The sequence below is a fragment of the Oryx dammah genome, unplaced genomic scaffold, assembly GCF_014754425.2.
Source record: "Oryx dammah isolate SB20612 unplaced genomic scaffold, SCBI_Odam_1.1 HiC_scaffold_3, whole genome shotgun sequence".
In the NCBI taxonomy this organism is placed as follows: Eukaryota; Metazoa; Chordata; class Mammalia; order Artiodactyla; family Bovidae; genus Oryx; species Oryx dammah.
The window spans coordinates 101,254,424-101,278,001 of NW_024070187.1; the positions used below are offsets into that span (position 1 = coordinate 101,254,424).

The 23,578-nt window shown below is 42.5% G+C and overlaps 1 protein-coding gene across 1 annotated transcript in view; it reads right to left on the reverse strand.

The window, feature by feature from the left end:
* The window catches only part of SPARCL1 (SPARC like 1), a 51,326-nt gene extending 46,785 nt beyond the window's left edge, over positions 1–4,541 (reverse strand). Inside the window, exon 1 of the mRNA XM_040237295.1 lies at positions 3,961–4,541. The gene's annotated coding sequence lies outside the window, so the exon portion shown is untranslated. The remainder of the gene's footprint in view (positions 1–3,960) is intronic.
* Positions 4,542–23,578: the final 19,037 nt, after the last annotated feature.

Below are 23,578 nucleotides of genomic sequence, written 5' to 3' on the forward strand. Positions count from 1 at the left end.
CCATCCATTGTTTCAGTGAACCCTACAACAATCTATGAGTTAGCTGTTATTCCCATTTAAGATGCAGGGGAAACTGAGGCTTGGTGAGCTTCACAGCCAACCTTTACCACTGGTCAGAATCTGTAATAATAGTCTTACACACAATAGCTCATTCAATTCTCATGACAAATTTATGACCACTATTATCTTTCTTTTATATATGGGAGGATGAGGTGAAGAGTGGAGACGATAAAAATCTAGAGAGTCTGAGTGCCAGGATTCCAGGAAACCTGCCCCTGTATCCCCTTGATTGATAACCACTTGGATAAGCTCATGGTGAAGCTGGGAGGAGGTAGTGGGAACTCGGAAAATGGCTCTATTGTGGGATGTGCAGCCTGTGCTAGAAAGTGAGGTCCTTGCTTTTTTTTCCTCCTTGGCCTTCCCGGTGGTTGTTCCCTGCACTCCACAGTAAAATGGTCACCATTTAGTAACTTTCTTGTTCATTGTCTTTACATCCATTCATTGACTCTTTAAAGGAAATGTTTGGCTACTGCCACTGGTGTACATAAGTTGGTTGCATAATAGGAAGGAAAGAAGCCAGGACGGGAGGCTCCATTTCTAAAGAAGGCTTTTTAAAGCCGACTAAGAGTGATTTCACAGAGAGGGTTGTGAAACTCGAGTCTCTCTATACGCTTTCATTGCTATGACGACAGGAGGCTCCTGCTGCATGTAGCCAGAAAAAGCAGCTGACATTTCGGTCCTAGGAACATAGGGGAGAGGTTTACAAAAACAAAAAACAAAACCCAAACCCTGGCGTGTGAATTTCAGTTAGAGAGAGAAAGAAAAAAAAAAAAAACCCAAGAGCAAGTCAAAACTCCTATTCTTGCCTTTAGAAAAGATAAGAAAGGAGAAATGTTGGGGCCTTCTCTCCTGTCCAAGTAGCCAATAAAACAGATTTGAGCACAAAGCCCCATTTCGTTTCACCCCTCTTAACAACAATCTGAAACAGAAAGCTCACTTTGGTTTCACTTGACTTGGCCATTATGAAGCAACTAATTGGTAAAGCAGTAATACTTTATGCTGAGCTTCTCCCCCCACCCACCCACACACACACAAGGGAATTCACTAGGGGTCAGATTTATTTATTTTTCCATTTCTTTGAATCAAAAGAAAATTCAAAGAATATTTCTTTCTTGACCCCCAATTTTACTGCAAGAAAAATTATTCCAAGTGTGTAATCAAACACTTCCTCACTAGATTGGGGTTGACCCGAATACAATATTGATATTACGTATAAAACAGACAATTGATGGGGACATACTATATAGCACAGGGAACTCTACTTAGCACACCGTGGTGACCTGAATAGAAGGAAAATCTGAAAGGAGGGGATATATGTATGCATACCGTCATATGGTTGATTTCTTTTGCTATGCAGGAGAAGATAACACAACATTGCAAAGCAACTATGTTTCAATAAAAATGAATTAAAACAACAACTTCTTCACTGTGTGTCTAGTATTCTGCCAGGTGCGGTACCTGACATTAAAAAACCACCTTATTTAAATTCTACAACCACCCCAGTGTAGGCATTATCACTATTTGCTTAACAGATGGGTAAATTCAGTCCAGAAGGTATGACGTGACCCCACAAGCTCACATAGCCTGTAAGAGGCAGAAGTCAGGATTTAAACTCAGGCGTGTAAGACATTGAAAACCATGATCTACCTACTCTTCTAGGCATAGACCTGGCATTGACATTTTATTTTACAGCAAGTGTGTAACTACAAGGAAGAAACCCTGAGGGAAAACCTAGAGTAAATTCCCTTTCTACAGAGTTCCATTCATATTAGCTATGATCGATAGATTGATTCAAATGTATCAGGCATAGCTAACTTCCTCTCAATTCTCACAACAGATCGCTAAGGCAGTAACGAGTTTTAAGATCTCGATTTCCACAAATGAGGGCACTGAGGATCAAACAGTCATTTTCACAAAGTCACAGACCCTGGTAAAGGCCAGATGTAAACCACATCTGTATGTTTAAAGAGCCCACGATCTTACGCACTTTATTACACCATCTCCCTACAATCAGTCAAGACCATACCACACACTCTATTCCCCAGACTTCTGACCATCTTTTAATGCCCAAGATAAAAATCAGGCTAGCCTCAGGTGGTACCACCATTGCAAGCACAGCCCTTGAGAGAAGATGCTCTGCGGGCCTTGTGTGAACCAGTTCTTAGCCTAATTGGACATCCAGGCCTACAGGGGAAGTTCCTCTGAATTTTGGGGGCTTCCTTCTCCTTCACTGGAGTTTGTTCCAAAATGATATGTGGAGTCTGAAAATTAGTCACTTATATTCTTGGGGGAAAAAAGATTCCCAACACATTCTGGACCTTGTGCTAAATTTAAATAAGATAACAATGTTTTACATTACAGATCAACTGAATAAAAATAACAAGCAGTTGAGAGGAAATGAAATGAAAAATGTTTGAAACTGTCCAGACACATCACTATTCATTTCATTTCTGTCATCACTTATTATTTTTACTTAGTTGATAAGTGAAACTGTGCCTGAGTGCCTATTGGGGATTAAATACCAAAGGATCTGGAAAGGAAAGCCCAGGACTTGAATTGCTAAATGGCTGTACAAAAATTCCCTGAAAGAAAATAAACAAGATTCATTAATAACATGTATATATTCTTTTCCAAAATGTGGAAAGCAGCACTGGATGGTCAGTAGATGAAACAGACTGCTGGGCTTTGCTGGCTCTTACTGAATGGACAGAAATATAAACTTAAATATTTCCTGAAAGGGGTGTCCTTTTTTTTTTTTTTTAAATAGTCATAGTGAATGATAGTCATAACCATCAGGGCTGAGCTGAATAAGCTGTGAACTGAAAAAGACTGATATCCATGAGAAAGGGGAGAATTAAAAAAAAGGATTTCTGCTGAGTTGGACCAAGTGAACATTTCTATTCAGCGTACTTAGGCCCTGGGCCAGAGGGGAGCTCGGATATAATGCCAAGGTGACATATTTAACCTCTTTGCAGATTAATGGCAGTTCAAAAGGGATACACTCTCCGCAAGACCTCTTGGTTATAGATCAACAGCGTTGATCTGCAGTTGAAAGCATGGCTTTCTCTTGCAGGGCGATCTCTAATTCCCAGGAGGAATGAGGGAGCATGGCTTGCATTATTGTTTTATTTTAGAAGATAGAGTCAGAAATGAAGGTACCTCACAACATAGGATTTATGATAATTTTTTAGCTCTTTGATTCCCCTCCGCCTTTATCTCTTCCTAAGTAAGATTATTAGGAGTTAGGACTTTTGTGTATGTGAGTATGCATCCTAAAAAAATAATGAAAGGAGACAAGAGACAATGAGTCAGAAAACTCTAAAAGGGAATCAGGAAAAGAATAGTCACAATAACTAAAGAAACGATCAAAGATGAATATAATACTACAGAACTTTTCTTATCTTTTGGAAAAGCAAAATGTTCCATTTCTACATTGCTATTAGGTAAAAGACTGGGAAAGTGGTGATGATTGAATAACTTCAGATAATTTAAACAGGGAAAACACCCAAATTACTTTGATTTGAAAGTTTATTTTTAACAACCACTTTCCTTTTGATTTATTTAATACAGTTAGTCAAGTATTTCTGCAAAACACATTTCAGGATTTCAGACTTCACCAAGATCTGAATGCTAGTCTGGCCAACAATATTTTTACATTTCTAAGCATCATTTATTAGTATTTGCTCTTTAACCATGGGGAAGAAAAGGAAACATGAATTCTAGTGTTAAAATTTCCTAGTAAGTAGTTTTTCTGTAAATCATGCAAAAGGATTTTTTTTTCATTGTTGTTGTTAACAAGTGGCTTTGTATTAGGCAAAAATATTAGACCTCTCTGTCTGATCATGCACACTAGGTTAACAAATACAATTAAGCCAATAGAGTAAACTTCTTAAAATTTACCTTCAGGTAGGTGGCTGGACCCAGAGCCTTGGCTGAATAGCTGAATCCTGTCTTTGCACACAGCCTGGAAATAAGTTTGACAAATGCCCAATATTCTTTAAATCTCTCTCCTTGTTTAGCTCTGCTTCTTTGCCCAGAAACACATTCAGGTCTATTGGAGTTGAAATTCTGCTGCTCTGTCAGCTCGTCAGGGTCTGAGGTGACAGACGAATCCGGAGGTTGGCACTGGGACGTATTTCAGACTGTCATCGTTTTTTTTTTTTGTTGCAGATTCCGGCAGTGCTCCGGCGGTCCAGCCTCTCCCGAGGAGGGCGAGGGTGCGCTGAGCGTCACAGGCAGTGCAGACCCACGGGAAGGAGCTCACTCTGCTGTAGAGAATGCGGTTAACTGTCCTCCCCTCAAGCTCTTGTTCTCAGAGGCTCATAACTTGGCCAGAATATAAGCACTTGGCTCCTTATGCGCTTCCCCCCCTTCTCTTTTTCAAACAACTCTAAAAGGTTTTACAAGCAGGATCTCTTTTTGGGAGTTTTTTAATTTTAAAAGAGACTGAAAAGAGACTCCATGCTGTGGTTTCTTCCTAAAGGAAATTGGAGGGGGGATGGGGGTTAAAGAAGGGGAAAGAATAATCGTAGCAGATGCATTTTTTATGTCTCCTGTGCAAAAACTGTTCTCACGAATGCGTCTGAATTTAGTAACAGCAGGATATTGCAGGTACTTTAACCTTTTCAAAAGATGACCTTCGGAAATTTACATATATATGAAGCACTATTCCTTCATAGTATGGATCACTTATATGTTGATCCAGAAATGTTGCAGTTCATAAACCATTCTTTCTGCAACAGAACTCCCTACCATGACCCCCTGTATAATGATTGATCTGTAAGAGGGAGCTTTCCCATGAAATAGACTTAGCATTTCCATTACTTCTATATGTGTCTCATCTCTTCCACTGCAACTTCTACATTTATTGAACATTTGTTATGTGTCAGACATTGGTTAACAGTTCTTTATGCATCCGTCTCAGTTGATCCTGCCCAGTCTACATGAAGTGACCATCACGTCCATTCGATGATAACGTGGTTTGGTAGGAAAGTCTGCAGGCTTGAGGCCACACCACGTGGGTTTGCACATTGGTTCCTAACTGTGTATGACCTGGGATGAGTCACATAAAGTCTCTATGATTCAGAATCCTTATCTATAAGATGTGGATACAGATAAGGAGATGATAATAGTGTCCATCCCAGATGGCTGTTCTACATCCTAAGTAGGTAAATACCTCCTGCCACCCAATAGACCCTCAAATATTAGTGATTATGCTTTACACAAGGAGATGGGAGCTTGGTGAAGCTGAGTGACTTTTCCAGGGTCTCTAGCTCGTAGAATGTGGAGCAGGATTCCAACCCAGCTACTTTGCTGACTGACGCTACTCAATATCTAGGCTCTAACACTTCCTTCTCCATGAGCTGCGAAGTCCCTGAGGGTGGGAACATGCCTCTGTGTTTTCTCCATGTACCTAGCACAGTGCTTGGCATAATGGAACGTTCCATTACCATTAGGTAGGTTAGAGTTTAAAGTAGCTTTAAATTTTACTACGTTTATGCCAAAATTGGCACAAAAGCCAAACAACATTATCAAAAAGAAAGAAAAACCCCACCTGTAATTCTAGGCAAATACGCCCTCAGACAATTGTCTTTAGTCACTTTAGAAACATTGGCCCTATTTATTTTTCAGATCACTGCAAGAGAAAGGTAATAAGAATTATCTCAGTTTTGCAGTTGGGAAAATTTGGGAGCAGAGGAAACTGGGCAAGTTGCCTAGGAACTGCAAACAAGTCACGGTGCAGCTGGGAACTGTCTCAACGTCTCTGCAATCAGGATCGCTTGTTCCAAACTGCCTTGCCAGGGGCAGGATGAAATGACGTGATGTCCTTTTGCCTCAGACAATGGGATGTTTTTCCTTAGCCAAGGTCTGGGGTGTGAGCAGTCTCCTCAGAAAAGGATCAAAGGGGTGGGCTGTGTTAAACTCTGGTTCTCCTCTGCCTCTGCACACATCTGGGTCTGAGAAGTGTGGGAGACATGGGCACCATTTCTTCAAAGGCTCTGAGGACCTCAGGTGTGGCGGGACTCTTCCAGGGGACGTGTGTGTGAGCTAAATCACTTCAGTCGTGTCCAACTTTTGCGACCCCATGGACAGAGGAGCCTGGAGGGCTACAGGCTGCAGCCCTCCAGGCTCCTCTGTCCATGGGATATCTCTCAAGGCAAGGATTCCAGAGTGGGTGGCCATCCCCTCCTCCAGGGGATCTTTCCAACCCAGGGAAGGAACCATGTGTCTTAATTCTCCTTCATTGGCAGGCAGGTTCTTTACCACTACCACCATCTGGGAAGCCCTACAGGGTACAGGACAAGCGTTACTGAAGGACAAGCTTTCCTCAAGATTTTACCTGGAAAGGCTAAAGGAAATTTTCTCTGGGACCTAAAGTGTTAACTTCTTGTGACAACATTCCCCATTTGTCTGACATGGCTTCATGAGATTGGTTTCAGGTAATTACATCAATTCAATGAGAATGCAGGGAAAGTTTCAGCTGGAGGGCTGTTGGGGAAAAGTATTTTTTCTAATACTAAAATTGATATTTTGTGTTTTAACAAAATGATCCTAATAAAATTTCTTACAGAAATCTGTTAACAAAAAAAAAAAAAAAAGAAATCTGTTAACATAACAAATAACTTGGTTAGAGTAAACTGGATTTATCTCTCAAGTGTAAATATGTACCTAAGGAATTTGTAAGTGGCAAAGCTTGAGAATTTTGACTCTCAGTTATACAGGAGTTTGCTCTAGGTCTTATTAATCTAAATGATTAAAAAGACCCATTGTATTTCTTACAATTAGATAACAGAGAAAAGAGAGAATGTGTGTATTTTTAAAAAAGGACCTTGAATCCACAGTATGTAAGTATGACTTTATTTTGGAAATGTTTATGGGCAGATATCCAAACTAATTGTTTCTAAAATTGTTGTTTCTAAAATAGTTTACAGCTCATGAAGCTGAGGACAATAAGCCTACTCCAATACCACACTAACAGATGGAGCTGTGGAATGGATTTAGACACTTATCCAGTATCTAAATGTGTTGGGAGAACTTTGATAAAAAGGAGCTTATTACATTCCTGCATATGAATTGACCCACATAAAATCAGCTTCGGTCAGAAGGGTCCAACAAAAGTCAGACCCTTGAAGTGTTTTTTCAAAGTTGGTGGTTTTTCAAGCTTTTAATGCTAGGGCTCCCCTTTACCCTAGTGAAAGCTGTGGCCAAGCTCCTAAAGTTCATCCATGAACCTCCCTGAAGTTGAGAACCTTTGATTCAGGTTAAGGACCACGGAACACATTCATCAGTCCTCAAGCATCAGATAAGTCCTTTTGTTATACACAGCACAAATCTCTGGGTGATAGGAGAGAAATGTCATAGTTCCTGCATCTTAGGAACCTAAGAGACAAGAGTACACTCATTGTCAGAAGAGGGCATGGTTCCCTTGGACAAGTTGTCAATGAACAATTGATCAGCTGACCTAAGGAAAAAAAGGAAAATTTTAATAGAGCCAGATTTGAGGATTATAGCCCAGGAAGAACAGCTCAGCAAGCTCTGACACTTGTTCCATCCATTAGAAGTCAAAGCACAGTTATATAAGTTTTTTGAGACAGAGGGCTGTACATCAAATGACATAATATTTAAAAAAATTTATTTTTTATTGGAATATAATTTATTAACAATACTGTGTTATATTCAGGTGTACAGCAAAGTGATTTAGTTATGTTTACACATGTATCTACTCTTTTTCAAATTCTTTTCCCATTTAGGTTATTACAGAATACTGAGCAGAGTCCCCTATGTGATACAATAAGTCCTTGTTGGTTATCCATTTTAAATATAAGCACAAACAGAATTATAGAATGATCAGACGACATTATTACTGACAGTTTACCTACTCCGGATCTGAGTGTCTTCATGGTGGTTCGTGTGACCCTGCACAAGATCAAGAAGGAATGCGATTGTTTAAAGAAGTTGTATTGATGCTAAGAGAACATCGCTCTTTATGGTTGAGCAGGTAATCCTGCTGATGGGGGAGGGCTGGTCCATGTATAATCAGATACACAATGCACAATGAGGGAGAGAGGAGGACAAAGGACAGAGAAGAATTGTTTATGTTTACATTTTTCTTGTCGTCCCATAAAATAGGAATTTTATTTCACAGAGTGGAAAGTCCCAGGTAGGAAGTGAGTCTGGATGAAGGGAAGATGTAGTGACAACACAGGGTCGACGATTATATCGGCTGAGACCTAGTCTGTAGGACCTTCTCCTTGCTGATGCCCTGTGTTACTTTTCTAGGGTCACCATAACAAAGTACACACTCTGGGAAGCTTTGTCGTTGTTCAGTTGCTAAGTCGTGTCTGACTCTTTGTGATCCCATGGACTGTAGCTTGTCAGGCTCCTCTGCCTCCACTATCTCTTGGAGTTTGCTTAAATGCATGTCCATTGACTTGGTGATGCTATCTAACCATTTCATCTTTTGTCACCCCCTTCTCCTTTTACCTTCAATCTTTCCCAGCATCAGGGTCTTTTGAATGAGTTGGCGCTTCACATCAGGTGGCCAAAGCATTGGCGCTTCAACAACAGTCCTTCCAATGAATGTTCACGGTTGATTTCCTTTAGGATGGACTGGTTTGATCTCCTTGCTGTCCAAGGGACTCTCACGAGTCTTTCCCAGCACCACAATTCTAAAGCATCAGTTCCTTGGTGCTCAGCCTTCTTTACGTCCTGGAGGCTGGAAGTCCAAGACCAAGGTGCTGCCTGGCTGGTTTCTCCTGATGCTTTTCTCCTTACCTTGTAGATAGCTGTCTTCTCATTGTGTCCTCACTTTATCTTCTTTTTTTCTGCTCTCAAACACCCCTGGTGTCCCTTCCATGTTTTATGAGGGTGCTGGACCTATTGGATTAGGGTCCCACCCTTTGACTTCATTTCACCTAAGTTGAAATAACCTGTTAAGGCTCTTTCTCCAAATCCAGTCACACTGGGGTTTAGGGCTTCAACATATGAATTTGGGGGGACATAATTCAGTCCATAGCATCCCTTGTATCTTTCAGACTTTTATTTCTTTATTTCTTTATGGGCCTTACTTCTGAGAACCACACTAATTTCTGAATTCTGGCTTAGTCTCTGACCTTTTTCTATGGAATTTCCTCCATTCCTCTGCACTACCATCATATCCTGACACCAAACCATTTCAGATCTTCTCAGTTCTGTCTTGGTTATCAACTCATTCAGTTAATTTTTCTTTCTCACCTTTGTACTTTTTTTTATTGAATTAGAGAATATAGTTTTTCTTTACTTATTCCATCACTATTTTCTATTTTCCTACAGCTTCCCTGGTGGCTCAGACAATAAAGAACCCCCCTGCAGGGCAGAAGATCCAGGTACGATCCCTGGGTTGGGAAGATTCCCCCGGAGAAGAGACTGGCTACTCACTCCAGTATTCTTGCCTCGAGAATTCCATGGACAGAGGAGCCTGATGGGCTACCGTCTATAGGGTCCCAAAGAATCAGATATGACTGAGTGACTAACACTAAACATTCTGCTTTACATTTTATCTTCATAATAGCCCAGTAGATATTAAATGCCTGTTTTAGAAATGAGATGACTGTGCTGAGAGAGGTTAAATTGGTTTTTCTAATGTCTCAGATGTGGGGTCAATTCCTGACAATGGATACTTGCAGAAGTTGCTGTAGCCATCCTCCCCTGGGCCAGCACACCCATGGGCTTAGTCACACCCTTTACTAGGTCTTAAGCAGAAGCTTGACTGACAGAAGTAATTAAAAAGTAAGACAGTTGCAAATATGCAAAGTATTTTGCTAAATATCATGTGCTGAATGTGATTAATTGCCATCTTTCTTCTTATAACTCAAAGGAAAAAAAAATCTAAAGAGGAAGAGTGGTTAGGGTTGGGTGAATTTTGTATGTCAGGCTAAGCAATTTGGCTCTTTTATCATTAGGTAAAAAGGAGCTCTGGAAGATTAGAAAGAGTAGGAAGGCAAAACATAAAATACACCTATCAAGACAGATTATGCTGAAATAACAAAAGAACTCCAGAAAATCAGGGGCCTACAACAAAAGTTTTGTTTTCATCCCTGCTCCATGTTTATTGCTCAGTTCAGTTCAGTTGTTCATTTGTGTCCAACTCTTTGAGACCCCATGGACTGCAGCACATCAGGCCTCCCTGTCCATCACCAACTCCCAGAGTTTACTCAAATTCATGTCCATTGAGTTGGTGATGCCATCCAACCATCTCATCCTCTGTCATTCCCTTCTCCTCTTGCCTTCAATCTTTCCCAGCATCAGGGTCTTTTCCAATGAGTTAGTTCTTCATATCAGGTGGCCAAAGTATTGGAGTTTCAGCTTCAGCATCAGTCCTTCCAGTGGAATATTCAGGACTGATTTCCTTTAGGATGGACTTGTTGGATCTCCTGGCAATCCAAGGGACTCTCAAGAGTCTTCTCCAACACCACGGTTCAAAAGCATCAATTCTTCAGCCCTCAGCTTTCTTAATCGTCCAACTCTCACATCCATACATGACTACTGGAAAAATCATAGCTTTGACTAGACAGGCTTTTGTTGGCAAAGTAATGTCTCTGCTTTTTAATATGCTCTCTAGGTTGGTCATAACTTTCCTTCCAAGGAGTAAGTGTCTTTTAATTTCATGGCTGCAGTCACCATCTGCAGTGATTTTGGAGCCCCCAAAATAAAGTCCATCACAGTTTCCACTGTTTCCCAGTCTATCGGCCATGAAGTTTATTGTGCTCTCTGGAAATTCTGCTCTGCATTGTTTTTACTCCAGGATTCGGGTGGACCAACACAGAAAGAGGAGGAAGAAATATGGCAAACTATGCTCAGTTCTTTTTTCAATTAATTTTTATTGGCATATAATTGCTTTACAGAGTTGTGCTGTACAACAAAGTGGATCAGCTATACATATACATATATTTCCCTCTTTTTTCTTCCCATTTGGGTCACCACTGAGTAGCAGTAGGTTCTCAGTAGTTACCTATTTTATACATAGGATCAATGATGAAACTCTGCTTAGTTCTTAAAGTTTCTGCCAGGGTGTGACACACATCACTTTTGTCCATATTTTATTGACCAAAGGCTTGAATATATCTTTTTTAAAAAAATGTTGGCTGCACTGGCCTGGGCTTTGTTGCAGGGCACAGGCTTAGTTTCCCATGGCATGTGGGATCTTAATTTCTTGACCAGGGATCGAACCTGCATTCCCTGCATTGCAAAGCAGATTCTCAACCACTGAACCACCAGGGAGGTCCTGAATATATCTTTTTGAGGAACACAACTCGACCCACTACAAGGTGGGTTGCAATTTAACCATAAACTTCTGGTTTAACTAAAGGAATGTCAAAACTATGATAAATGGTAAAACTCATAGGGTAAAAAAATTTCAAAAAAATATATAAGGCACTATATAGAGCAACAAATGGTACCCTTAGAGGATGCTTACAATATCACACTTCTTTTTGCTGTTTACTACAACGTCATTAAGGTGGATAGGTAATGGAAATATGTTAAAGTCTAGTTAAGTAAAAGATTCTATGAGACAGTAACAATCTGTGATAGTTTGGTTTTTATCCTTCCGTTTTGATATTAGCAAAACTCCAAAAAAATGTAATTCTTATTTGCAATTAAATTTTGCTATCTATTCTGTGGTTCAGTTGGCACCTAGCTGTATGCACAACTGAAAAATTTGGGCATGCCTGCATGATGAGTGGGATGGATCCTCTGGGAAGAACTAAGAACTTCTTGGGAAAGACTCATTCTAAGGGAACAGGAAACCAGGGAGATAAGATTAGCTCAATAATCTAGCCTGTGGAGTGATGGAATAGTTTATTTCTTTTATATTTGACCCTAAGCCAGTCTTCAGTGGACTCAAGTGCACTCTGGGAAGAGGGGGACACTAGGTTTAAATGGAACAAGCTATTTAATTAAGTCTCTTGATTTGATAAGCAGTCCCGCTTGCATACCATGTGACTCAGGGTCAAGCAAGGCATGGCAGGCTCTGGTGTATGGATGACTCCAGAGCACATGGAGCTATTTGGAGCATCTCATTGGCTCCAGCAACAGTGTGCAGTGTAGGCCCTTGGGGTGATGGCAATAGTGATGTCAACTAGCAGCGACAGTGCTGGGCAGAGACAGAGGGCCTGGTGAGGCTGGTGGCTTAGGCAGTAACAGTGGTGCCCAAGAGGGGCACTAAATAGGAGCTAAATAGGAGGGGGCGATGGCTGGTGACCCAGTCATGGGTCTCAGAGAAGGACCCACCTCAAGTAGCTTCCCAGACAGTGGATGACCCCGGATGAGCCATGCAAGAGATTACAAAGTTGGAGATGTGATTACTGAGAATCTGGGAACATGTGAGAAGTCTTTGAAGACATAAGGAAAATAATGATTGTGTGTAACTTTCAGGTGGAGGGCTCAGTTTTTCTTTTCTTGTTTTACTATTGGAGTATAACTGCTTTACAATGTTGTGTTGTTTCAGCTATACAGCTAAGCGAATCAGCTATGTTGTTGTTGTTCAGTTGCTAAGTTGTGTCCGACTCTTTGGGACCCCAGGCAGCACACCAGGCCTCCCTGTCCTCCACTGTCTCCTGAGATTTGCTCACATCCATGTCCTTAAAGTCAATGATGCCATCCAACCATCTCAACCTCTGTCATCCCTTTTTCCTCCTGCCTTCAATCTTTCCCAGCATCAGGGTCTTTTCCAATGAGTCAGCTCTTCGCATCAGGTGTCCAAAGTATCTTCAGCTTTCACATAAGTCCTTCCAATGAATATTCAGGGTTGATCTCCTTCAGGAGATCAAGCTGACTGTATACATATATCCCCTCCCTCTTGGACCTCCCCACCTCTGCTCCATCCCACGCCTCTAGCTCATCACAGAGCATCGAGCTGAGCTCCCTGGGCTTTATAGCAGGTTCCCACTAGCTGTCTATTTTACATATGGTAGTGTGCATAGGTCAGTCTTCATCTCCCAGTTCCTCCCATCCTCCTCTTCTCCACCTTGTGGCCACATGTCCATTCTCTATGTCTGCGTCTCTGTTCTAGAGAGCTGAGTTTAAAGACTAAAGTTGAAATTCAAAAAAGTGAAGCTGCAATGGCCTGATGAAGGAAACAGGAGAATTTCATACATATTTTTGTCCTCTGTAATTGCTTAAGGTTATTCTCAGCTTAATCAAAATCCACAGCTGTTTTTTATGCCGCCCAGTTCATGATGATATTTTTGCACCTGCATATGAGCAGATGGTTTTCATTTAGTAGTTAAGCATCTGTCTCCATTTTTGTGTTCCTGAAGTCCTTCATCACAATAGCAAGAAATCTTTTCTCTCTCTCTTTTTTTTTTTGTCCCCTGAGAAGTTTTAATCACCACTGAAAGATTCCTAAAGGACCCAGTCTGATAGTATTTGACTATTAACATAATTGTTAAATTTGTTACTAAGATGCAAGACCCATGTCTGAGTCCCAGTCTAAAAAGTTACCCATAGATACGTAAATCCAGTGATTTGATTCAGAATTGGTAAATTCTAAATTGAAGGACATTAAAAGTTGAAATTCAATGCCTGTCATTTTCTTCTACCTTCAATCTTTTGTGCTGACTTCCCTATCAGATGCCAGATTATCAAAGGACATTAAAAAGGCCTACAGGATATTTCTAATTACTGATGTGATTGAATATCACCAGAAACAAGTGCTACTACCTTCAATATGATTTATACCAATCCGGCTCTCAGGTGGTGGAGCATGTATTGAAAATCCTTCTTCTCCCAGGGTGAAGTACCATAGAGAATTGATGAGTCTGACAGACTTGACTTCAAGTTCTAGCTGCTTGCTAGCTGTGTGACCTTGAGGGAGTTAATTAACCTCTCTGTGTCTTCAGGTCCTCATCTGCCAAATGAAGATGTTAATAATAATGGGTTGCCCCGAAAGGTAGCTCAAGGTTTTCCATAAGATGGTGCAGAAAAACCCAAAAGAACTTTTTGGCCAACCCAATACCTACCTCATAGGGTAATTTTGAGAAAGAGATGATGTCTGCATAAAGCTTTGTCTAATGCATGACTGGAATAGGAGCAATAAATTAATAATAATAATAAACTGTGGTGGATTTATTTGGGGAATAAATGAATGGTGAAGCCACCAATAAGGAAGCTGGATGCTGCTGGAAGTGTCATGGAGCCTTCTGCAGTAGAGATTAGAACGCCCTCTCTTTTCACAAAAACTGCTAATAAACCCTCTGAAGGATGATGGCTTTCAGGCAGAGGGATAAAACACATCCTTTCAGTTAAGCTCTACAAACACAGCAGCTGCTCACATCCGTCCCTGGAGGCCTGGGTTGTTGTCTTTTCTCAGACAGAGCCCTCATTGAGTTTGGGGGAATCTGGGTGGCCCTGTACTAGCAGTGTGAGCCACGGAGCTGCTCTCATCCTGATCCCACTTTGGGCTAGACACACAACGCAATCTGTCAAACATTTGGTGTTTGGATCTCTTGTCCAAGTGAGGTGCAGCTGGACTTCACATTTCTGTGCATTTGACTCACAGGATGTGTCTTGCTCACCAGGACTTAAGTTTATGCTCAGGCCATCTCAGGGGTGAGGTCATTTTGCTGTTCTTCGCCAAAACACGCCCTCCTCTCAATCTGTCTGATGTGTTTTTGGCTGTACTGTCTAGTTCCCAGAGCAAGCTGTTTTACACTGAAAAGTCCTGTTTGTGTAATAATTCAATCCTGTTCTGGAAATGTGCTCCAGTGCTTGTGTTTTCTTCTTGGTTTTGAGCAAGGGCATTTGTATTTTTGTCAATAATTCAGTCGTGGAAGAGCACTGGGGTTGCTAGAGAGGTGTCACATGGGTTGGTTGCACACATGAGCATTGGCAGTGCTACAACTGAGGCTCCATCTCTAGCAAATAAGAGAGCCTGATCAGGACTGATCAGAAGGCCTTCCTGGTGGCTTAGATGGTAAAGAATCCACCTGCAATGCAGAAGACCTGGGTTCGATCCCTGGGTTGGGAAGACCCCCTGGAGGAGGGCATGACAACCTACTCCAGTGTTCTTGCCTGGAGAATCTCATGGACAGAGGAGCCTAGCCGGCTACAGTCCACGGGGTCTCAAAGAATCGGACACGACTGGGCAACTAAGCACAAACAGCGCAGAGTCTGCACTGGCGTTAACTGGCTGGCAACTCAAGTGGAGACACCATGGGTGCTTTGAACAATGCCCGTTCTTTCTAGTCTAGTAGTTCTCAGCTTTTCTTCTTTACTGTCACTCTGCCAAAGGCCCTCTGAAACTGCCTTCCTGAGTGCCTCTGCTCTTCTCACTTCACGAAACTGTAATATCATAGCTACACTGGACATGTGTTTATGTATTCTATCCATGCTTTTGTTTTATATACAAAAAAGAATAGGATTTTTTACCTCTCCCAAGAATCAGTTTTGCACCCTTGACTAAAGAGCCTCAACAATTGACTAAAGCACATCTCATGCTTAAAAACATACAATTTATTGTAGTGTAATCAATTGACTGAAGCTTCCCAGGTGGCTCAGCTGGTAAAGAATCTGCCTGCAATGCAGGAGACCTGGGTTTGATTCCTGGGTTGGGAAGATCTGCTGGAGAAGGGATAGGGTACCCACTCCACCATTCTTGGGCTTCTCTGATGGCTCAGCTGGTAGAGAATCTGCCTGCAATGTGAGAGACCTGGGTTCTATCCTTGGGTTGGGAAGATCCCCTGGAGAAGGGAACAGCTACCCACTCCAGTATTCTGGCCTGAGAATTCCATGGATTATATAGTCCATGGGGCCACAAAGAGTTGGACATGACTGAGTGACTTTCACTTTCATCACTTTCCCAGGTGGCACAGTAGTAAAGAATCCACGTGTCAAATAGGAGATGTGGGTTCAACCCCTGACTCAGGAAGATCCCCTAGAGTAGGAAATGGCAACCCACTCCAGTATTCTTGCCTGGAAAATTCCATGAACGGAGGAACCTGGCAGGTTACAATACAGTACATGAGGCTGCAAAGAGTCAGACACAACTTAGTGCACGCACACACACTCAATTGACTATAATAATTCATGGTTGGAGAGATTGAGTCTTTTATGTTTTCCTGTTGAACTCTTTTTAATATATATATGAGTGATAGTCATGTCCATCTCTTTGTGACCCCATGGACTGTAGCCTGCCAGGTTCTTCTATCCATGGAATTCTCCAGGCAAGAATTCTGGAGTGGGTTGCCATTTCCTTCAGGGTATCTTCCCAACCCAGGGATTGAACACAGGTTTCCTGCATTGCAGGCAGATTCTTTACCATCTGAGCCACCAGGGAAGCCTACTATTAAGAGACATTTCTAAGTATATAAAGACAGGTCAACTTAAAAAGTATCAGCAGGCATATGCTTGATTTTATCTTATAATCTATAGACAACACATTAGAATATGTAATGAATCCATACACCTTTTCCAATATCTAACAGCATTCATTACTCTAAAACTTATATAAAGGAACAAGGTCAGAAAACTTTCTGAAAACATTATAGTTGCTTTTCTGAAGAAATGTAGTCAAATTTTTCATAATTATAAGTTTTTTGTTCCATTTTGTCAGTTTTTCTTAGGTTATTTGTTAATAGTTTGAGATTCAGTGAAAAACAGCAGGATAAGTATTTTTAGCACATGACCTTCTTCATTCCTGTGATCACCTTCCTGATGGGAAGAACTGGTCACCTCACAGCCAACTCTTCTCTCCCTCTGGACTCACATTCACAGATGTAATTGCCCACCAGGGCCAGGGAGGACACAAGAATGAACAGAGAAGGTCAGAAGCAAGAAAGCAACACACTCAGGACAATGACGACTGGCAGCTGACGTTGGGCCCTGTGTCAGGAAGACAAGAGGAAGTGCTTGGGACTTGGGAACTGTAAAGTATGATCCATTTAAAGCAGCAGTCCCCAACCTTTTTTGGCACCAGGGACCAGCTTCATGCAAGACCATTTTTCCATGGACCAGGGTGGGGGGATGGTTTGGGGATGATGTAAGCACATTATATTTGCTGTGCATCTTATTTACATTATGACTACATCAGCTCCACCTAAGATCATCAGGCATTAGATTTTGGAGGTTGGGGACCCCTGATCTAAAAGGGGTCAGCTGTTCTACTATTGCATTCTTATTCCCATGGGGGAATAAATGTCCAGTGTTGCCAGATAATTTTACTGTTTTAAAGAGAAGCCAAAAATCTGAAACTTTATGTGCTTATCAAATATTGACCAAAGGGAATGGCTACCCACTCCAGTATTCTGGCCTGGAGAATTCCATGGACTGTATAGTCTATGGGGTCGCAAAGAGTCGGACAGGATTGAGTGACTTTCACTTTCAGACAGTAAAGAATTCACCGGCAGTGCAGAAGAACTGGGTTTGATCCCTGGGTTGGGAAGATCCCCTCGAGAAGGGTATGGCAGTATTTTTGCCTGGGAAATCCCATGGACAGAGGAGCCTGGTGGGCTACAGTCCATGGGGTCGCAAAGAGTCAGACACAGCAACTAACACTTTCAATACTTTTTAGGCCATCCATCACCATAACTCTCCATCATGTAAAACTGAAACTCTCTACCCATTAAACAATAGCCCCCTATCCCTTCTCATCCCTCAGAGTCCTGGAACTACTGTTCTACTTTCTGTCTGTACAATTCTAAGTAACTTATATGAATGGAATTGCACAGTGGTAACTGTGTTTTTTTGTGACTGACTTATTTCACTTAGCGTAATGTCCTCAAGGTTCATCCACGTCTGCACATATGTCGGAATTCCCTTCCTTTTTATGGCTGGATAATATTCTGTTGAACATCTGTATCACGTTTTCGTTTATCTGTGCATCTGTCAATGGACACTTGGGTTATTTCCACATTTTTATTATTGTTTATTTTTACAGCTATGAACATGGATATACAAATATCTCTTTGATCCCTGCTTTCAATTATTTTGGTAATATAGTCAGAAGTAGAACTTCTGGCTGATATGGTAATTCAATTTTATTTATTTATTTTTGAGGAATGGAATGGCCATATTGTTTTCCACAGTAGGTATTCCATTTTACATTCCAAACAATAGTGCACAAGGATTCCAATTTACCTACATCCTTGCAAACACTTCCTTTCTATTTTAAAAAGAGAATTGCACACTTTAAAAAATTTATTTACTTATTTATTTTTGGCTGTGTAACAGTGCATGTGAGATATTCCTTGACCAAGGATCAAACCTGGGCCCCCTGCACTGGGACTGCAGGGTCTTAACCACTGAACCACCAGGGAAGTCTCTGTTATTTTCTTTTTGGATAGCCGCCATCCTGATGGGTGTGGAGTGAATAGCATACTATATCTGATAAGATTTTAGAGATCTGATGCAGAGTAAATGCTTTGTCCATATTTGCCCTGCACTAGAATGTGTTGGTTCAGAAGACATAGCATATTACTGTGCCCCTAACACTTCTCATCTCTGGTATTGTCCTGTGTCAGAGGGGAAGAGAGTATTAATTTAATTTTTTTCTTTGGAATCTATCACTTTTCATCATGTGATGCAGTTATATGTATATAAGTCCGTATCTCCCCTGAAAGTGAAAGCGAATTCACTCAGTTGTGTCTGACTGTAACCCCTCCAGGTTCTTCCATCCATGGGCTTTCCGAGGCAAGAATACTGGAGTGGACTGCCATTTCCTTCTCCAGAGGATCTTCTGGATCCAAGGATTGAACCTGAGTCTCCCACTTTGCAGGCAGACTCTTTACCATCTAAGCCACCAGGGTATCTCTCCTACTGGGTAAAATTTTAAAGCAAGGATTATTTTTTTAATGTAACCTCAGGCTTCCCTGGTGGCTCAGATGGTAAAGCATCTGTCTGCAATGCCAGAGACCCAGGTTTGATCCCTGGGTTGGGAAGATCCCCTGTAGAAGGGAATGCAACCGACTCCAGTATTCTTGCCTGGGAAATTCCATGGACAGAGGAGCCTGGTAGGTTACAGTTCATGGGGTCGCAGAGTCAGATACGACTGACTGACTTCCACGATGCCCTACAGTGTCAAGTACTCAATAAACATTTGTAATATGAGCGTTTGTGATGCGATTGCTTCATTCACTAGGCCATTCCTTCTGATTTCCCTCCCCAAATTCTAAATTGACTGCTGTGCCACTTAAAGGGACTAAACTGAGATGTAAGTACTCATTTGCTCAGTCTCTCAGTTGCGTCCAACCCTTTGTGACCCCATGGGCTGTAGCCCACCAGGCTCCTCTGTCCATGGGATTTCCCAGGCAAGAATACTCGAGTGGGTTGCCATTTTCTCTTCCAGGGGATCTTCCTGACCCAGGGATCAAACTTGCATCTCCTGCACTGACAGGCAGATTCCTTACCATTGCACCACCTAGGAAGCCCAAATTGAGATAAGCCAAATGTAAATAAGGAAGGGTAATATACAAGGAATGATCAGACCTCTCATGTATTTTCATCAAATCTTCTGCCGGTTTTAACTCAAATGTTGTTTTAAGATGCTGTTAAACATCCCGTCACTTAAAAAAAAAATTGGTCTGACATTCTAGAATGATTGATGGGGTGATTCCAAGATCACCTGACTTGAGAAAAGGAATATGATTTCTCATTTGCCTTACTATGCTCCTGTAGTGTACCTGAAAACCAGTAAACTTGGAAGTGGCCACAAGAGGGGAGTATGAACCACTGTCAACTTTCACAAACAAATGAGAGGAACTGAAGAATTCTACAGCTGAACGCATGCTTCCTTCGGAGCAACAGTCAACTGAATAATCATACTCCTTCCAGCTGATCATCAGGGGATGCGTGTGGGTTTGCCCTTTCTATGTTCACAGAGAATGTAACCTTCAGCTCTCCGCTGTCTATTTACACTTTAATCCTGACTGCAAGAAATATTTGTGGGAAGAGGACCCGAAGGACAGGCAACCTTCTCTCTCAGTTTCACTGACGTTATGTTACCTTTGCGTTAAGCCAGAACCCTGAGAAACCTGCACTCATAGATCACCTTGTTCTGCTCCCCTTAAGAATTATTTATATTGACAAATATATGGACATGAAAGGGGGGTGGGGTGGAGTGAGATAAACTGGGAGATTGGGATTGACATGTATACACTGCTCTGTGTAAAACAGATAATAAGAGCTGACTGTATAGCACAGGGAACTCTGCTCAATGCTCCGTGGTGACTTAAATGGGAAGAAAATTAAAAAAAAGAAGCGGTATATATGTATGGGGCTTCCCAGGTGGCTCAGTGGGTAAAGAATCCACCTGCAATGCAGGAGATGCAGGCAGATGTGAGTTTGATGCCCAGGTTGGGAGGAGGCAGGGAAACCCACTCTAGTATTCCTGCCTGGAGAATCCCATGGACAAAGGAGCCTGGCAGACTGTAGTCCATAGGGTCACAAAGAGTTGGACATGACTGAAGCGACTTTGCATGCATGCAGAGGCCTGTATTGAGGGATACTTTAAGAGACAGCTGTTTAACATGTATTATTATATCAACATAAAGATTTGCAGGCAATCCTGCAAATTCACACAATGCTCTGGTTTTGAGGGCCTATGGGAGAAAATTTACTCAAAACTCAGAACATAGGAAAAGTTGTGTTTTGCCTGGAAAACTTGTTTGCTTTTCCTCATTGACTTTGTAAATGCTTTAATGTATCATCTTTCTCTCTTTCCTTTGACTCCCAAGAGGCTTCTTTTATCCAACAGGTATCTATGAAGCACCCCTTCTGTGCCAGCTGTGATGGGAGTGCAAGTAGAGGATTTCTGTCCTCATGAAGCCTACAGCTTAGTGGAGGGGACAGATATTCATTAATCACACAGGTCAGGGTGTAAACTGAAAAGGGCGATGAAGGAAAGGAAGCTTTATAGCATGACATGTGTAACAGGGGGACTGGACTTAATTTGAAGAAGTGCCCTTTGGACCTGTGGATGAGTAGGAATGACCTGAGGTGCAGGGGTGGGGTTGGAGGGGTGGGGTGCTGGCATTCCTGACCAGAAGGGAGCAGCGTCGTGCATCCTGACAACTGGAAGATAAATTCCAGGAGGGCTGAAGTGTAGATGCAGGTGGGGAGGGGATGAGGCCAGGCTTGAGAGGACACCGAGGTTTGGGTGGTCTTCCACGTGTGTATGTGCGACCAGTCGCGTTAGTCAGGTCCAACTCTTTGTGACCCTCTGGACTGCAGCCCTCCGGGCTTTTCTGTCCATGGGATTCTCCAGGCAAGAATACCTGAGTGGGTTGCCATGCCCTCCTCCAGGGAGATCTTCCTGACCACACTGGGATCGAACCCGTGTCTTCTGCCTCTCCTGTGCTGCAGGTGGACTCCACCCTGGGCTTACCCAGGCTTTTGTTTCACCCTCTATCTTGTATCTGTGTCATCTTTTCACCACAAAAACGTTTTCATTTTTGTGGAACAAGATGAGGGATACCAACTGCCTCCATCAGACATTATGTGAAAAACAATCTCACACACATATCACGACTCCATCAAGGCTCACTCGTGTACATGGGGTTTCACTCACAGACACAGGTGTTCAGGCCCCTCTGAGTGAACCCGTGGGCTTGAGAACAGGTCGGCTTTGCTCTGATGGTATCCTGAGTGATTCCTTCTTTGCAGCACATCAGGATCAAGAATTAGAGAGTTCTTCCTAGAATACAGGTTTATATACAATTTAGAAATAATAGCCCTGCCTTCTGGTTTTGTTAAGTATTACCGTCCGCAGCCTCTTAAAAACACACAGGAACAAACAGGCTGAGTGAATAAGGAGGCGGTGTTCTATAGTTGCTTTTTGATTATAAGCCTTCACTCTGCCAGCTGGGCTGAGGATTAGAAAAGCATTGGTGAAAGATTCTTAGAGGAAACCCCTGTGGCTTGGTGTTCTTGAATTGGTCTGTCACTCCAGTTCTCGGCGTTGAGTTGAAACAAGACTTTCATGGGAACAAAACAAAACACGTGTCAATGTTGCTACCTTTCTGAACACGTGTGTGTGTGTGTGTGTGTGTGTGCATGTGTGTGTTAAGTCACTTCAGTCATGTCCAACTCTATGCAACCCTATGGACTGTAGCCTACCAGGCTCCTCTGTCCATGGGATTCTCCAGGCAAGAATACTGGGGCGGGTTGCCTTGCTCTCCTCCAGGGTCTTTTCCTGACCCAGAGATTGAATCGCTGTCTCTTATGCCTCCTGCATTGGCAGGTGGGTTCTTTACCGCAAGAACTACCTGGGAAGCCCTTTCTGAGCCCTCACTTATTGTTATAAAACAAACTTCACTTAAGCGAGGGGGAAACAAAGGAGAAAAGAGGAAAAGGAATTGGAGAGACCAGTTGAGAGTGGTTAAGGAAATGGCAGCCCACTCCAGTATTCTTGCCTGGAGAATCCCAGGGATGGAGGAGCCTGGTGGGCTGCAGTCTGTGGGGTCGCACGGAGTTGGACACAACTGAAGCGACTTAGCAACAGCAGTAGCAGCAGAAATGGAGTAACTCACTCATTCTGTTTTAATGAGACCGGTCTCCTTCCTGAGCTTCTAAACACACAGGACACAGTGATGCCACAGGTCTTTGGCACTGGCTGCTGCCTCTGCCTGGAATGCTCTTCCTGTCTACGACCAAGTGTCTGACTTGTTCACCTCCGTCTAGTTGCTTTATTTTTAATTGGAGGATAATTGCTTTGCACTGTGGTATTGTTTTCTCCTTACAACGTGAATCAGCAGCCGTAAGTATCTATGTATCCCCTCCCTCTTGAGGCTCCTCCCCACCCGTCCCACCTCTCTAGGTCGTCTCGGAGCACTGAGCTGAGCTCCCTGTGCTATATAGCAGCTTCCCACTAGTTACCTGTTTTATGCATGGTAATGTATATATGCCAATGCTATTCTGTCGATTGTCACACCTTCTCCTTCCCCCACTGTGTCTGCAAATCTGTCCTCTACATCCTCATCTCTATTCCTGCCCTACAAATAGATTCATCACTACCGTTTTTTAGATTCCATACTGTGCTGTGCTTAGTCGCTCAGCAGTGTCCGACTCTGCAACCCCGTGGACTGTAGCCCACCAGGCTTCTCTGTCCATGGGGATGCTCCAGGCAAGAACACTGGAGTGGGTTGCCATGCCCTCCTCCAGGGGATCTTCCCAATCCAGGGATCGAACACAAGTCTCCCGCATTGCAGGTGGATTCTTTACCATCTAAATCACCGGGGAAGCCCAAGAATACTGGAGTGGGTACCCTATCCCTTCTTCAGGGGATCGTCCAGACCCAGGAAACGAACTGGGGCCTCCTGCCTTGCTGGCGGATTCTTTACCAGCTGAGCTACCAGGGAAGCCCTTAGATTCCGTATATATGCGTTAATATATTAATACGATATTTGTTTTTCTCTTTCTGACTTACTTCACTGTATAACAGGCTCTAGGTCCATTCATCTCACTAGAACTGACTCAAATTCATTCCTTTTGATGGCTGAGTAATCCTTCTAGTGTTGGATAGAATGTTACCTTCTCAATGAGTCTC